Below are 17,919 nucleotides of genomic sequence, written 5' to 3'. Positions count from 1 at the left end.
CATCTACTTTTAATGCCTACCCCTTACAAGAGTTTCCTTTAAAAAATAAGTGGTTACTTTCATGATGAAAATAAACATTGAAGAAACTAAGGATACAAGGAACTTACCCGAACATCATAAAGATTATATATATGACAAACCAAAAGCCAAGATCATACTGAATGGAAAAACTGAAAGCATTTCCTCTATAATCAGTGGCCCAGCCTCACCCCTCCTATTTAATATAGTTCTTGAAAGTCTAGCCAGTGCAATCAGGCAAGAGAAGGAAATTAAAGATACAAATAGGAATAGAAGAAGCCAAAATATAACTATGTATTGATGACATGATCTTGTACTTAGAAGACCCCCAAAAAACTCCACTAGAAGATTACTAGAGCTGATAAAGTCAGCAAAGTAGCAGGATACAAGATCAACATACAAACAACAATAGCTTTCCTATACTCCAATAATGAGTGTGCTGAGAACAAAAATTAGAAAAACAATTCCAATCACATTAGCTTCAAAACAAAACAAAACAAAACATGAGAATAAACTTAATCAAGTAGGTAAGAGACTTCTACAATGAAAATTATAGAACACTGACGAAAGAAACTGAAGAAAACTTCAGAAGATGGAAAGACCTCCCATGTTTTTTGGATAGGTAGAATTAAACTGACAAAATGACCATGTTACCAAAAGGGATATAGAGGTTCAATGTGATCACCATCAAAATTCAATGACATTCTTCACAGAACTAGAAAAAAATAGTCCTAAAAGTCATATGGAAGAATAAAATTCCCAAAAAAGCCAAAGCAATACTAAGCAATAAGAACAATGCTGGGGGCATCACAATACCTGATATTAAATTACATTACAGAACTATAGTAACAAAAATAGCATGGTAGTAGAACAATAACAGACATGAAGACCAGTGTATTAGAATAGAAGACCCAGAGACAAATCCACATAGATACAGTCATCATCTGATGTTTGGCAAAGGTGCCAAAAACATACATTGGAGAAAAAGCTTTTTAACAAATGGAGCTGGAAAACTGGATATCCATAGGTAGAAGAATAAAACTAGATCTCTGTTTCTCACCCTACACAAACATCAACTCAAAGTAGATCAAAGACTTAGGAATTAAACCAGAAACTATTAAACTCTAGAAGAAAACACAGGGGCAACACTCTAACATATTGGTGTAAGCAACACTTCCTTAATAAGACTTTAAAGCTCAAGAAATAAAACCAAGAACGATTAATTGGGATGGCTTTGAATATAAAAGTTTCTGCACAGCAAAGAAACCTATTAAGAGTGTGAATAGGGAGCCTACAGAAATGGGAGAAAATATTTGCCAACTACTGACTCAGATGATTATCCAGAATATATACAATACTAAAAAATACCACCAAATAAGTAAAATCAAATAACACAATTAATAAGTGGGCAAGTGAACTAAACATACCTTTCTCAAAAGAAGAAATGCAACAGAAAATGTATGAAGAAATATTCAAACTGGATGCAGTGGTACACACCTGTAATCCCAGTGGCTCAGGAGGCTGAGGCAGGAGGATTCTGAGTTCAAAGCCAGCCTCAGTAACTTACTGAGGCTTTAAACAATTTAGTAAGACCCTGTCTGAAAATAAGATTGGGAAAGGTATGGGGCAAAATATATACGCATGCATTGTTGGTGGGACTGCAAATTAGTACAACCACTTTGGAAAGTAGTATGGAGATTCCTCAAACGACTAGGAATGAATCTACCATATGACCCAGCTATCACACTCCTTATGAACTAAAATCAACATACTATAGTGATACTTGCATAACAATGCTTATAGCAGCACAATTCACAATAGCAAGTTATGGATTCAGCCTCGGAGCTCCTCAATAGACAAATGGATACAGAAAATGTGATATATATATATATATATATATATATATATATATATATATATATACATATATATATATATATATATGCAATGGAGTTTTACTCAGCCACAAAGAAGAATGAAATTATGTAATTTGCAGGTAAATGAAAGGAACTGGATAATATCATGTTAAGTGAAATAAGCCAGACTCTGAAAGTCAAGGATTGAATGTTCTCTCATATGCAGAAACTAGAGAGAATTAAATAATTTTTTAAAGGAAATCTCATGACAGTGAAAGACATAACAGCAGAGTAGAGGAAGGGGATAGAAGGGAGCAGGGAGAAACTGCAGAATGAAATTGAGCAAATTACGCTTTGTGCATGAATGAATATATCACAATGAAATCTACTTTTACGTATAACTACAGAGCACCAATTAATTAATTAGTACAAGGAAGACCAATAGAATAGAGAAAGAAGATCAGGGGAGGGAGGAGGGAAGGAAAAGTCTGAGATTGAAAATGGAGCAAATTGTATGTATTTATGAAGTGTTCAAATAAACCCTAAATTATGTAAAATTATAATGCACTAAAAATCATAAATAAGTAAAGAAGACTAAAATCCCCCAAATAAATCTCATTTTTGAGTTAGTCCAGATTCTCTCTTCTTATTTCCTAAGAAATCTTGGTTTGTTCCTCTATCTGATATGTCTTGAAATTCCCTTCTGAGACTTTGGTCTGACTTCATCTACTTGATTTGTGGTCCTCTGTCTCAGATTTTCTCCAGTGACATTACCAGCACCTCTACTGTTGTTTCTAAGAAAAACTTGGGTTTAGAAAGTGGAGGGAGAATTGTGGAACCAGCTCTGTTCCTTGAGTCTTCCTTGAGCCCACTGCTCATTGCTAGCCCTACAGAAAAGCCTGGTTTAAATTTTGCATGGGTGTTTGTTACCATGGGAATAAAGAATTTTCATGTTCCTTCTATATATTAGCTGTAAAAAAGTTTTTTTCTGTTTTTTAAAATTAATTAACAATAATAAAAAAAATAAGAAAAACAAAGAAATATTTCCTGCTTCTCTTAAAAGTAGGTTCTCTTGAACTCACTAGAGCTGCATGCTTATATGCCAGGATGAAGTGGGAGCTAAGTAGTAGCTGCCCCTTTATTCCATATGGGCACCATGACTTCAACTCAAATCCTTCCACACCTATTGCCCAGCACAAGTCACATAACCTTGGTCATCAGATTTGTCCATTAGGGCTGATGGAGAGCCCTGCAATGGTGTTTTTTGTTTTATTCATTTTTTCAAAAATGTAGCAGATTTATTGAGATATAATTCTCATACCATACAATTTATCCATTTAAAGTGTATAATGCAATAAATTTTAATATATTCACAGATGTATGTAGCTATCTCCATACTTACTCTTGGAACACTTTCATCATTTCACAAAGAAACCCTCAACCTTTTAGCTGTCACACTCTATCCTCTCCAAACCTAAGAAACCACCAATCTACTTTTTATCTCTATACCTTTACTTATTCTGCTTGTTGCATATAAATGGAATATATGTAACATGTGTTCTTTTGTGACTGGCTTCTTTGACTTAATGTAATGTTTTCAAAGTTTATCCTCTCTCTAGCATGTATTCATACTTCATTCCTTTTTATGGACCAATTAATATTTTATTATATGACTATAATATATTTTGTAATCCATTTATCAATGATTAACATTCGAATTATTAGAATTCTATATTTTTTGCTATTATATGATGTGGGCATCTACATTGATGTAAAATTTTTGAGTATATACCTAAGAAAATTGCTTAATCATATTATAACAGAGACCCTTTGAAATTAAAAGCCCTAAAATGGTTTTTTCCTCAACCTCTTGTCTCAATGGAAGCTTAGAAACTGCCCCCAAAGTCAGGTGGTGCCAGCAAAGGTTGAAAAGCAGAATTATGACATATTCCCTGGGTAGCACTGCCCAGCTATAACTACATATGTATATTTCTGACTTCTGTTTATATAAACTATAGCCACTTCTATAGGACCTACAGAGACAAATCAGTTGCTTCTCCTCAGTTTTGACCAAACTTCATTAAATTCGTTTTTCCTTTTTATATCATTTATTTATTTATTATATGGGTGAGCAACCAAATCCAGCCAATCAGGATCCAGGCAGGTTCCCTAGTTTGGCTGAGAGTAACAGTATGGTAATTCTATGTTTAATTATTTAACTGCTACACTGTTTCCCAAAGTGGCTTCAGCATCTTACATTCCCATCTATAATATATGAGCTTTCCATTTTCTGCACCTCCTTATCATTACTTTTTATAGTCTAAATTTTATTCCAGCCATCTTTTTTAGGGGGAAGGGTGGGTACTGGGAATTGAACTTGGGGGCAACAGACCACTGAGCCACATCTCCAACCCTATTTTTCTATTTTATTTAGAGACAAGGTCTCACTGAGTTGCTTAGGGCCTTGCTTTTGCTGAGGCTGGCTTTGAACTCGAGATCCTCCTGCCTCAGCCTCCTGGGCCCCTGGAATTACAGGCGTGTACCACCATGCCTGGCTCTAGCCATCTTAATGGATGTGAAACAGTTATCTTTCGAGGTTTTTGTTTGCTTTCCCTGATGACTTTTGTTTGCTTTCCCTGATGACTAATGATGTCAAGTATCTTTTTATTTCCTTCTTGGTCAATTGTGTTTTGTTTGTTTGTTTTGAGGCAGTAATGGGGATGAAACCCAGGGCCTTGAGTGAGCTAGGCAGGTACTTTACCACTGAGCTACATCCCCAGTTCCAATTGTGTATCTTCATTGAAAAAATATCTACTCATGTTTTCTGTCATAAAATATATATATAACATAAAATGACAGTTCAGTGGTATTAAATATATTCATAATGTGAAAACATCAGCACTATCCAACCTTTTGCCTCTTTAAAACTGATGCTGTGGGGCTGGGGTTGTGGCTCAGCAGTAGAGTACTTGCCTTACACATGTGAGGCACTGGGTTCAATCCTCAAAACCATATAAAAATTAATTAATTAATTAAAGGTATTGCGTTCCTCTACAACTAAAACAAAACAAAACAAAAAACTGATGCTCTATGACCACTGAACACTAACTTTTATTCTCCCTAACCCTCATTCCCTGAAAACCACTATTCTACTGCTTTGTGATCTTAACTACTCTAAGAAACTCATATAAGAGGAATCATATAGCATTTGTCCTTTTATGTCTGGCTTTTTTCACTTACCATAATGTCCTTGAGGTTCATCCATGTTGTAATATATTGTAGAATCATCTTCTTTTTTAAGGCTAAATAATATTCCATTGTGTGTACATATCACCTTTTGTTTACCTGTTTATCATCAGGTACTTGGTTTGCTTCCATGTTTAAGCTATCGTGAATACTGCTATGAACATCAATGTACAAATATCTCCTCAAGATCCAGCTTTCAATTATTTTTGGTACATACCAAGAGCTGGAATCACTAGATCCTATGGTAATTCTAATTTTAACTTTTTGAGAAACTGCCATTTTTTTTTTCATGGCAGCTGTAGCATTTTAGATTCCCACCAACAGTGTATAAGAGCTACAATTTGTTTTTGTTTTTTGTCTTGTTTTGTTTAGTAACCATTCTAATAGATGTGAGGTAGCATCTCATTTTAGTTTTGATCCACATTTCCCTAATATTAGTGATGTTGACCATCTTTTCTATTCAAGTTTTTTTTGCTTATATTTAAATAGAGTTGTTTTTGTTGTTGTTGTTGAGTTTGATATTCTCTTTATATATTATTAATCCTTTTCAGACACATGATTTGCAAATGGGTTCTCACATTTGTTTGGTTGTCTTTTTACTCTGCTGATAACTTTTTGATGTATGAATATCTTAATTTTCATGAGGTCTAATATGATGTCATATTAAAGAAATCATTGTTAAATGCAATGTTGTGAAGTTTTGCCCTATGTTTATTTTTCCAATAACCTTATTAGGTCTTTCATTCAAGTCTTTGAGCCATTTTGAGTGAATTTTTGTATATGATTTTAGGGTCCAACTGCATTCTTTTGCATTTGAATATTCAGTTTTCTTGGCACCATTTTTTGAATAGACTATTTTTTTTCTCCATTGAATGGTCTTGGCCATCTTGTCAAAAAATCATTAGACCACATACTCAAGGGTCTTTTGTACCAGTACCATTTTGATTACTAGAACTTTGTAGTCAGTTTTGAAATTAGGAAGAATGAATATCCCAGTTTTGTTCTTTTTCAAGATTGTTTTGGCTATTTGGAGTCCTTTTAGATGCCATATGTAGCAGGGTTTAAACCAATGGGCAATAAAACTTAGGTCAACATGTCTTAGTTAAATAATCAGTTCTTATCAGTTTCTGATCACATTTGACAGATAATATGTTTCTCCTACAATAAATCAGGAATAATTGAAAGTAGGATGGAATTTCTCTGCCCTAGGAAGAAACAGAAACTCAGACTAGAGAAGCTGCTCTTAAATTTTTATGTTCTGAATTGTTAAGTCTTGTATGATGGTAGACATGTGGCAATTAAACATATTCAACATTATCTTTGACCTTTCTTTTCAACATAATATCAGTATGTCTCTTAGAACTTTCCCAAATTTAGTTTGACATTCACTATTAATATAGTTTTTGTTTTTACCATAAAATTGCCTAGTTCTAGGACTTCTAATCAGTATCAAATTCATCAAGAAATCTCAGTCTACTTCCTATATGTTCATTCTTCTCATCATCTGAACTTGTAATGCTCACAAACTAATCCCAAGTTTGGCACATTTAAATGAAGTCAAGTAGGATGAATGCTCAAAAAAAAAAATTCCTTTATCCAAAATAGCAACGAGCCTTATATTGGAAGGTCACCAGTAAAGACTATCAAGAAAACAGAATTTTAAAACTTATAGTTACAACTTAAATGATATGCTTTAGACAGCGCCAAAATTCATTCCTGTAACTAAACTATTATTTTGCATGACTGTTTTGTAACCAATCAGGAATTCTTGGAGACAGAGCCTATCTTATTCATTACGTGTCCTCAGCCTCTAGCCCATCTGCCAGGCATATAGTGGAAGGTCAATAAATAAATGGTCAATGAAATGGTTGTGAAAGTCTTCTCTTTTGTCTCATTTTCTGTTATTATAACAGATTACCTGAGATTGGATAATTTATAAAGAGGTTTATTGGTGCTCAGTTCTAGAGACTGGTAAGTCAGAGTATGTCATAGGCATCTGCTCAGCTACTGTCATAGGCATCTGCTCAGCTACTGATGAGACCTCATGCTGCTTCAACTTATGATAGAATGTGGAAAGGCAAGCAGGTTTGTGCAGAAGAGGCAAAACACAGCAGCCTCACTTTCTAATAATCTGCTCTCACTGTACCCAATGCAGCCAGAAATCCCCCACTAAGGAAAGATAGTCTATTAATGTGAGCTCTGCCCCCAGGACTCATACTTCCCACTATGCCTCATCTCCTAACACTGCCCTACTGGGGACAGTTTCAACACAAGCTGTGGTGGGGACAAACCATCTTTAAACCATAGCATCATCTTTTCCGAATTATGCTGAATGAAAGTTTAGAAAAATCCAAGAAGATCAAAAGTAACACTATTTTTTGACCTATATAAATAATAGATTAAAAGGTTACCAAATCATATGTTTGTTGTAATGCATGTAGAATGTCCTAGAACATATTAAGATTTGAGATCTAGTAGTGGGGACAGGGGAAAGTGGGAGAATTCTGAAGAAAGAACCATTTTGTCCTTGACTAATTATAAAATCCATAGCATTTTCAGAAGTCACCCTCCTTTTATGAAACTCCCTGTAAAGTAAGATTCACTTGAAAGAAACTTACAAGCTAACGCATATTCTCTGGAGAAAAGCAGCCTGCAAGGTAATGCCTAGTCAATGGGTCCATTAGGCCTGAGGAATTCAGGCCTTAACAGATTTATATAAAGTGGCTCCATTGTAGCAGAAGCTCTGAGTAATGGACAAATGGACAAAATTCATGTGAGTTTTTAAGTAGTACCCAATTTACCATTTTTGGTGATATTTTACAGTGTGTGTTCTTTGCTTGATTTAGAGGCACATCTAGTTCACAATGGCCTATTGTTGAAATAGCTCCTCTGCTTCCTATTCCTAAATGCTAAATAGCTGGGCATGGTTGGTACATTCATTACCAATGCTTCCCATAGATCTTTTCACTGGAGAGTTTGACATTTCTTAAGTAATGTCTGAGATGACAAATTAGCTTGGACTGATTCCTCTCATCTGTTTATGCAAAGTTTATTTCTATAGCCAAACTATAATAGAAAAAAAATGAAAAAAAATATAATTAGGAAAACCTGATTTTTAAAACTCTCACATTATATCAGGTTACAAATGGATAGAAAACTGAGTGTGAAGGCAGACTTTGAGCAAGTTACATAGATTTTTGCCTCAGTTGTATCATCTCTTCCTTTGCCTCCCAAATCTCACATAAGAAATAAGCTTGTCTTATTGGCAGATTTAACTCTGAATCCTCCTGGAAGGGAATTCAAGAAAAAGCCATTCTGGATTTCTCTTCTGTGGTCTAGGGAAGAATGCAGAAAGGAGCAGTGATGACTCTGAGCTAAACACAGTACTTGGTGGAAGAGAATCAGCCTGTGTCTCTGATCTTCTACTCTCTTCCACCTCTTCAGATCCATTTCCAGCAAAAATCTATGGTACCCTCCTTAGGAATACCTGGCATTCTGCTTCTCTTTTACTTCTTTCTAAATTAAGGAATTAGAAGGCTTCTTCTCTTATGTTGCAGATTGCACAAGGCAGATTTTGCAGAAAAGCAGTACTGGTAGAATATTAGGGCCCCCAAGTATAGAATATGAAACTCACCATGTCACATGTGGCCCTTTCCCACTGACCATGTCTTTGAGATGGTGAGACCACATATTGGGGGAAGACATAGCTGAAAACAATTACTATTGCTAATCCTCTGCTAACAGAAACTCTTTTCTCCCCACACCTGATATTTCCATCTTGGAAGCTGCCTTATCCTCACAGAATTACCGAGAGGCAGGAGCTTTGCTCATTTGCTTTTCTGTGCATCTAAATATCCTGATAAACTAATCTCCAGAGAGTCCCAGTAGCCAGGCAACACAAGTCATGCTCCAATTGTGAGGTCCTCGATCTACTTTACTGTGCTATATTCTACTTCAAAATGAGAATACTAAAGGAAAAGCTTCCAAAATTAGATGTGGATTTTTATTACTACAAGCAGATAACTGGGCCTGCCTCTTCCTCTTATTGCTGATTACAAATTCTGAGATAAGTGCTTTCACACATATACACATTTCATCTAAGATCAAAGCCAATAACTTGTTTGATTTTCCAGGAAAGAAAGAAAGAAAGAAAGAGAGAAAGAAAGAAAGAAAGAAAGAAAGAAAGAAAGAAAGAAAGAAAGAAAGAAAGAAAGAAAATGAAAGGAGATCTCTTTTGTTGAGTGACAGTTTATTTTAGACCCAAGGCTTTCTCCATTTGTAATTTAGTCCCACTTGTGTTTTTAGAAACATTGCCAAGTCAGATGGGTTTCTTGAGCACAGACTTAATGCACAAGGTTAAACACAGCTGCTATGGTGCCTGAAACTCTTAAGAATCCAGCAGGACCTAAGTTAGTAAAATAAACTCAGAAAGGGCTGTTGGAACAGCCCAGGGATTCTAGAGACAAAGTGAGAATAAACGAGCAAGAAATCAACAGGGTCCTGAGCCAAGGTCAGAGGCAGTCCAGGGACATGGACTTTGGAATAGCATTGGGTACAGTATATCTTCTATGAGACAGCACAGACTTGGACATTCTGGCCTTTAATTATCAGGCTATCACGAGGAAAAGTGGTCCTGATTAGTATTGCCTTTGTCAGCACTTTTTATAATGAATGTTTCATTTACTAGGAATTTAGCTATCAGGTTATGGATTATAAAAATAACACTCAAATGCAAGGTCAAACCCCCTCCCCTGCTTCTATTAGCTAAAACACACAGTTCTAATTATCCAGATGAAAGAGATAATTGTTTTCCCAACTGGTGCCCTAATCTCTGGTGATTTACAAAGTACGTTTATGCCAGTCATCTCATCATGACAGTGTGTGTGCCCTTGTTACATGGTGGGTTGGACTGACATAGTTTCACTTGCCAGTTTGATGTACTTTCCTTTCCCTGCTGGGCTGCATTTGTTTCTGTGTGGCCTGACAAACACCACCATTTGGTTTTTCTATGCATGTGACACCTAATAAATTGACCAATGGATTAGATCTTTCTCAGTTCTTATACCTCAGGCGAGAGAGTTCCTCAACCTCCCTGGGTTTTAGCTTCTTCAGATGTATGCTCTTAATATTTTGTCAAAATGGTGGTAATTCTTACCAACTAATAAGAAATGATAAGAATGAGATTGCATGAATACAGGATAGTTAAACACATGATGGGAATATAAATGAACATTACTTTTTGTTGACATTATGCAATAAAATTAAAAATGTATACATCCATCGAGAAAGTTACAAAAATATTCAGATTTACAAAGATGTTCAGCGCTATTAGAAACAATCGCAATGCCCTCCACTGTGAGATTAGTTTAAAAAGATATGGGATATTCATACAAGAGAATCTGTGCATCCACTAAAAAGAATCATGTGGATTTGCATTTGTTGACTTCAGTAGAAGCTCCAAAAAATGTTTTTGAAACAAAAAAGAATCACAAAGCAGTATCATTGATACAATCCCATTTATGTGTAAATCAAATAAATCCCATATCCCACTGTGGTCCAATCTCAGCACAAGAGTCATATTAACAGAAACAACACAGCAAGCATAAGGTATTGCAAAGCAATTTCAGTTTTTGCTCTCAATTTTCAGAAAACATTAAAGAACATAATTCTTAACCCACAGCACCACATCTTAAAACAGCCTCTGTGTCCCACTCATCTTGCTCTCTGATTTGCACATTGCAGTAGTTCCTGAAAACTCTGTCTCTCAAAACTCCTTCCATTCTCATCCAAAGGCTTCACCATCATACCCTAACTAATCAGCCACTTTTCTTCTTTCCTCTTCTTCCTTTGGTTTTTTTTTTCATTGATTAGTACAATCTGAATGATAAGGTGGGAGAAAGAATAAAATGCTAAGCAAATAAAAATTCCTTTCCAGGCAGTAAAAGGAAAAGAGTTTTGTCTATGCATATGCTACAATGTCTTAACCTCCCAACAAGTGCAAAATGATTACTGGTATCCACCATATAGACACCAAGAAGTATCTGCAAGGATGTTGACAAAATTCTTAATAATTATCTCAGTTGGGGTTTCTCTGTGATTTTTGCTTTTTAATCTTATGTATTTCCTTGTACCTTTTAATTATTCATGATGAACATGTTCTGCTTGAACCAGAAATAAATTCATATCAACTGTAAAAATAGAGGTTAAAATGATGTCTCAGGAAATAGTGAATGTGAAAAAATAAGCACACAGCCTGTGTGTGTGTGTGTGTGTGTGTGTGTGTGTGTGTATGTGTGTGTATAGTAAATTCATTTAAACTGTCTCTTTCTGTTTTCATCATTAACAAGCTTCATTATTTTGGAATTATTTTAATTACTCCTACCATGTTAGATTTGTCAAGTTCTTAACAGTTGCTTCATTTATTTTACTACCAATCAACCTTGTTTAATTTGTGAATCCACTGAGGTGTGACTTGGATTGCATCTAATGAGTTACAAGAAATGTTAAACATTTTAAACTAATTGTGATCCCCTTGGAAGCTATTACTTTTAGGGGCCTTTTTGGTTAACAGGGCTTTATCATATGAACATTTTGTATCAACTTTCCACATTCACATATCCCTGTACCTCTACCTAAATATATAGCATTTATTTATTTTTATGAATTATGAGCCAGACAAATTTCTCTCAAAATTAAGGTGCTTGCCTATGCAGTTCCCAGTCTTCTGACTCATGAGTCTTCTCTTAGCTGGGAATTTGAAGAGAAGTTTGCAACACATCATCCGTGAAGCCCAGTCACGGAACTTTAATAACTATTGCCAGGCACCTGGCACTCTTAGTTTCTTAGAAGGAAGCTTGTTAGTCAGACTACCCATCCACAAATGCCAAATGGCCCTCTCGCTGATGGCTGGAAATTCCATCCTGGGAGTTCCAGACAGCAGAACTTGTCATCTAACAACTATATTTACACCTCAATGATCCTTTAGAATTATAGATAAATAACGGAATCAGTTCTAGTTATAAGCAACTTAAAGCAGGTCCCTTTGTGAAGAAAGAAGAAATAACAGCTGTTAAAATCCTAAAGGACCTTGAAAAACTGGAAAAGTATTTGGAAACAGGTTTTAATGGGCTGGCTATGGAACAGAAAGTCAGAAGGGAATGGTGCCAAAGTAAGGGGAAAATCACTTAATTTGGGGCCGAGAGTTGCATCAGGAAAGGACTGTACTCTTAATTGAAATTATAGAAATATTAAGCAGCACTATAATAAATATAGCAGGGTACTTCTGTTTGCTTAACTCCTTCTGAGTAGCCTTCAGCATGTGAATATTCGTAAATAAGTCCCATTATACCTCAACTACTGTTTAACAAGACCCCTTGAATTTTTCATTCTTTAGGGTGACCTAGGCAATACTGCTTCACCTTCTGGTAAGTGGATCAACTTACCCAGTAGCCCAGGCTCTTCCACCCTGAAGGAAGAGCTCAGTGGAGTCATCATCTCCTCTGGGAAATCTCCCTGACTTTCCTCTCTGTGCTCCTATGTAATCTTTCTTTGTATCTCTCCATCACTACCTTATCACAGTCATGGCTTTGCATTTACGTTGTTCTTTTTTAAAATGTCTCAATCTTACTCTTATATTTAAGCAACATTATGGCAAGGACCATGAGGACCAAGACTTTCTTTGTTCACCCTATGTTCCTAATGCCTCACAGAGCATCTGACCCTCATTAGCAATTGATAAGCACACTACTTGTTGAAAAGATAAATGAATTAATATGTGGATAGATCTCCTTAGGGTATCAGTCAAGCTCTAAGGGCAGAAATAATAACAATGTTCAAAATAGTTATCACAAAGGTAAGAAGAGATAGGGCCATGCCTTGCCCTGGATTTGATTTACAGAAAATTTCTAATTTTCTAATGATGTGGTAAACATTAGAACTGGTCTTGATCCTTCCTGAGAAGGCCTGTCCTAAGAACTGACTAGGTGTATGATGAAAGAATCTCTATTAACAATAACATATTTTGATCTGAGGCCCTCTTACCTGAGCTCTCTTACTCTCTTACCTAAAGTGACTTTACCTTAAAGGACTGTACAAGTCAGAAAAGGATTCTATCGAAGCAAAGAGCCCCACTTTTATATTCTTGGATAGTAAGTAATGTTTTCTAGTAATAGTAGGCATAAACTGGAGCCAAATCAATACATAGCTTTGCTGCCTTCCCCTTCTTCTGCTGAAAAGAAGCTAGCAGATTTCTAGGTCACCTCCCTTTACCTGATGTTCTTTGAATCCAGTGATTCGAACCTCTTTGGACTCCTACCCACCTTCTATTCATGCAGCAATTTTTCACATGAAAATTACCCTATGGAAGATTAGCAACCTATAAAGCCATCAGGGGAAGAAATTGATATTCTTATAACTCAGAGGGCCCTGGTCAGTTGGTTGGAAGCTAGTGTCACTGAGAACAACCCACACCACCCTTAAATGATAATTTCCAGAATGAATGAATGAATGTGTAGATAGATAGACATTCCCAGTCACCCTTGACTACCTTTGAGACAGGGAACTTCATCTCTGTATTTCCAGCAAGATCACGCTGTACCAGGTGGTTTCTCCCCTTCGCCACCATTGCCCTTGTATATATGACTTTGACTTAGAAACAAACTGACCTTCCCGCTTGACAACATAAGTGATACCAGGAGGCAAAATGAGGATGAGAGCTGACCAAAGGAGAGGTTATATGTCTAAACTGTATCTATAGCCATGTAGATTCATGTGCCACAGCCTAGGAACTTCCAGTGCCAATTAAACCACCCAAAACCAAGTGAAGGAACAATCTTGTTATGTAAATGGAGACCAAACAATTACAAGTCCATTAAGCTGGGCCTACCACCCCTAGTGCAGCCTGGAGTTCTCAATCCTACCTACTATCTTCCATAAACACAGATTCAATTTTATCACCCTTCAAGTTAAAAATCTCCATGTGATTCTCATTATCTACAGAATCAGATACAATCTCTGTTCTCACTGTAGTCTCATACCCCATCATGCATCCTTGAATTTATGTTACCATAACAATTTTTTATATACTTGAAAATTCAAACAATATTAAGTGGTACAAATAAAAAAGTATTATGTTCCCTTTTTTCTATCCCAACAGAAGTAAACTGTTAATGCCTGGTATGTAGCCCCTGTGGTTTTTCTATTTATAAAAATTAATGTACTGGAGTTGCATTATGACTTAGTAAATCAACTAATGCACATATTAAAAAATATATAGAAATAGGCACAGGGACATATGCAATGAAAAAGCACTACATGTGTGTCTCCCTGAGTAAACTATGAGTTTCTTGAGGAAAAAGAGCATGTCTTGCTATTTGGTAAATCTTCATGGCCTAGCACAATCACATGATAGGAGCTCACTAAATGATATATAAATGAATAAAAGGATGAAAAGTGCTGCTAATAAAGAGCTACTTTTTCTTAGTTTTAATGTGAACCTGAGAAAATTTGCATTTTATTTGTCCATTGATACTAGGGACATTTGTTAAGCATCTAGTATATGCTAGGCACTCTGTTTCTATATTGAAAAGAGAATTCTGGTTCTATTCCTGGCTAGACACTATGGCCAGGAATTGACAAAGGTACCCAAATGGCAATGATAAATGGAGATAAAAGGTTAAAAAAAATGAAGTATCACAGGCAATTGAAGGGAGCCAGAGTGTAGTATAGGCTTCAAGTTAGATAGTGGTTTGAAGGTAAACCAGCTCTTTTTGGATGAAGGTGCAGAAAAGACTTGATTTGTAACATGGGTGGTGTTCCATGGCCAATTTCAAGCTATCAATATATTTGACAATATAAACCAGCATACTACTGAATCAGAGCCTACCAGCCTACATTTTGGAAACACTTTTCCTCCCCCTATCGTGACAACCTCCCAACAAAGTGTTGTCTGAGACGTTTGAGCAAATGGAGATTAAGGGGACTAGAGAATATCTCCAGACCTGACTAGGTACGCAGAAAACTCTTCTATCCAGATGAAGATGATTTTTGTCTGTCTTGTTGGCTCTCAAGGCATCCAACCCTTCCCCCAAAGACTTCTTTTCCCTTTTGTATTGCCTGAGCTGCTGAGTTCTTCAGCAATACTTCCAACTCAATTTTGTCGAATGAGCCAGAAATCACTCAAGAAGATGAGGAAAACAAGAGGAGACTGCATATTATCAGTAGGGTTCAACTCTAACCAAGTTCACATCCCCTGAGGCTTCAACATGTATATTTGGATATCAAATTTACAGCAGAAACATGGGGCCTGGAGTCTGGGAGATGAGTCAGAGTATATTTTAAGAAGTATTGGACACATGTTCAGATTGTATTTTTTTTTCCCTTTGGAGCCAGAAAACAAAGTGTACCAGCTGTGCCACAAGAAGATATCATTTCAAAATCCTGTTTTGATTGTCCAAGTGAGAGAAAAGATCATATATGTTTCTAGAAATGGGGCTAGACCTAAACTAGTCAATCTTAGATCACAGTATTTTAATAGGATTATTTGGCTTTGGCTTCCACTATTTATCAAAAATCTTAAAACATAAAATAAAAGGAACAAAAAAATTATACCCACTGCTTTGGGACTCTGAAATATATTTTTCTAAGTAGAACTTCAACCCACAATATTCTTATTCATCTGCCCAAGACTTGCAAACCAATATGGGATTCTAATTTTACATTCAAAATAAACCAGTATGTCTGAAGAGAGCCCTTAGAGAGGGCTCTTTGATGATCAAAACAAAGAAAGGGTGGGGAATTATGGAGATAAAACTAATCAGTTAAAGCCAATAAAATAGTATGTTTTGTTATTTAAATTAAGAATATCAATGTGTTTGCTATCGCTGAAAATTAATAATACACTTTATTCCTTCTGCGGAATATTTCCAACCAGGGGCAATCTATGAGCCTGCCATCACCCAGCACCCCATAAGCATAAGGGCCCTGTGCGTGGGGTTTAATGCTCTATGGTTGTCATATTGAAAGTCTTCATTTATCTTTGAATTTGTGCTTCAAAATGAAGTCTAATGAGAGCATCTGCAAGTGGCTTGGAGGCTCAGCCCCTAGAAGGACTCATGTTCTACCACTTCCCTGACCTGAGAGACTGCCTAATCTCTCCTCCCTCTCTTCCTGATACTTCTCATAGACTGATGCTGCCCTTTGGTCCCTGGCTCCAGTATAAGAGGGGTTGAAGTAGAGCTACTGTGTCTCACAATGTAGTCTGGCAGAGATGGCAGTATGCATCCCACCCTGGGTTAGGGTACCACACTACATTAGACAGGTGATTTGCAACGTGTGTTTCATATAAGAGCTCTACATGTAGGATATACCATCCAGGAAGATTTCACAAGGGGGTTTTGGCAGTCTGTTCATTAACTCAATCCATCACAACTATGAGCCAGGCATAATGCTAAGCCACTGAGTATATCTTCTAAAGAGCTTAGAGTCTTACAGAAGCACAAGCAGATAAAGAAAGAGAAATGTCAACATGGTTTGAGGAGTAGGAAAGATGTGGTAGTGTCTTAAAAAAGAAAATGATGAACTCTAAGGAACAGAGAAAAGGGACAGAGAATTCTTCCCCTTGCTGGTGAAGGATAAATAGTAGTGTTTCCAGGCGGTGGGAGTGGCACACTCAGGAAGAGAAGGTAGTAGGTGCAAAAAGTGGCAGGAAAGTTAGTAATGCATTGTAGGAGGACTTCCCAGGAATGTGTGATATTTTTCATAAAAACTGAGAAGACACAAAGACAAGAAGAAAGAGGTGGATGTCAAGAGCCATCTGTGGGATTTGTGTGGACTACATCAGCATTGTAGCCTAATGAATAGGAGAATCTGGTGTCTGGGAACTTACAGTGGACATTTCTTCTGGCGGACGGCCCAGACACATTGTGAGCCCTATTGAAGCTCTGCCAAAGGTCCCACACAGCACTGGAGATGGGGTGACCTGCTGTAACCGCACAGTCCTTCTGAGATGGGTGTGGCCTACCAAGATGCCAATCAACCTGCTGACTGCAAGACATCACAAAGCAAGACTCCACCCCTGAAACCCTATCCCTGCCTTTGATGTACCCCTTAAATAAACCACTGGAGCTATTTACTAATTGTCTAGTTCCAGCTCCTGTGTGGAGTGGACCTTTTGGGGCCTCCATTTTTTGATACTATCTTTCCTACTTTGTCTTTTGTTCTTCACTAATTATTCTAGACTTTAATTTCTTAGGTGGCTTACATTCTCCTGAGCAGGAAGAAGAACCCCCTAAAGAGGCACTGGCTACCTCCCCAAAGCTGGAGAGAGGGAGCAAAGAGAGAGATGGAGGAAGAGAGAGAAATTAAGAAAAGAAGAAAGGAAGGGGCCCAAAAGAAATCAAGGTTGCCACTAGTTTCTGGAGTTCAGTGTGAAATTGAAGTCCAAGAGAAAAATCAGGAGCAAGATTTTAAAATGGGAAAACAGTATCCAGATTTTGAGAAAAGTTGAGTAGAAATTTTATAAAGTTATAAAAGTCTTAAGACCCTCCAGAATATTTCTGAAGTCTTCAGGATAAAATTGAAATTTTTCTTCATGCAGTATTTATCTGGTTTTTTGTTTTATTTGTTTTGTATTCTAGCATCTTATCTCCCTTCCTTATTCTTTGGAAAATTGTCATTCCCCATTGTATGAAGGCTTAATTGGGGTGAAGTCCAAGAATGAAACTGTAACTGTGTTTTCCACTTCTTGGCATTTCAGAGCTCCCTTGGTTTCTGACAACTGCCAAGCCTTTGTTCTTAAGCC

Source organism: Ictidomys tridecemlineatus, chromosome 6 (assembly GCF_052094955.1).
Source record: "Ictidomys tridecemlineatus isolate mIctTri1 chromosome 6, mIctTri1.hap1, whole genome shotgun sequence".
NCBI classification, from domain to species: Eukaryota; Metazoa; Chordata; class Mammalia; order Rodentia; family Sciuridae; genus Ictidomys; species Ictidomys tridecemlineatus.
The sequence above is the reverse complement of the archived record's forward strand: the minus strand, read 5'-3'. Positions refer to the sequence as shown.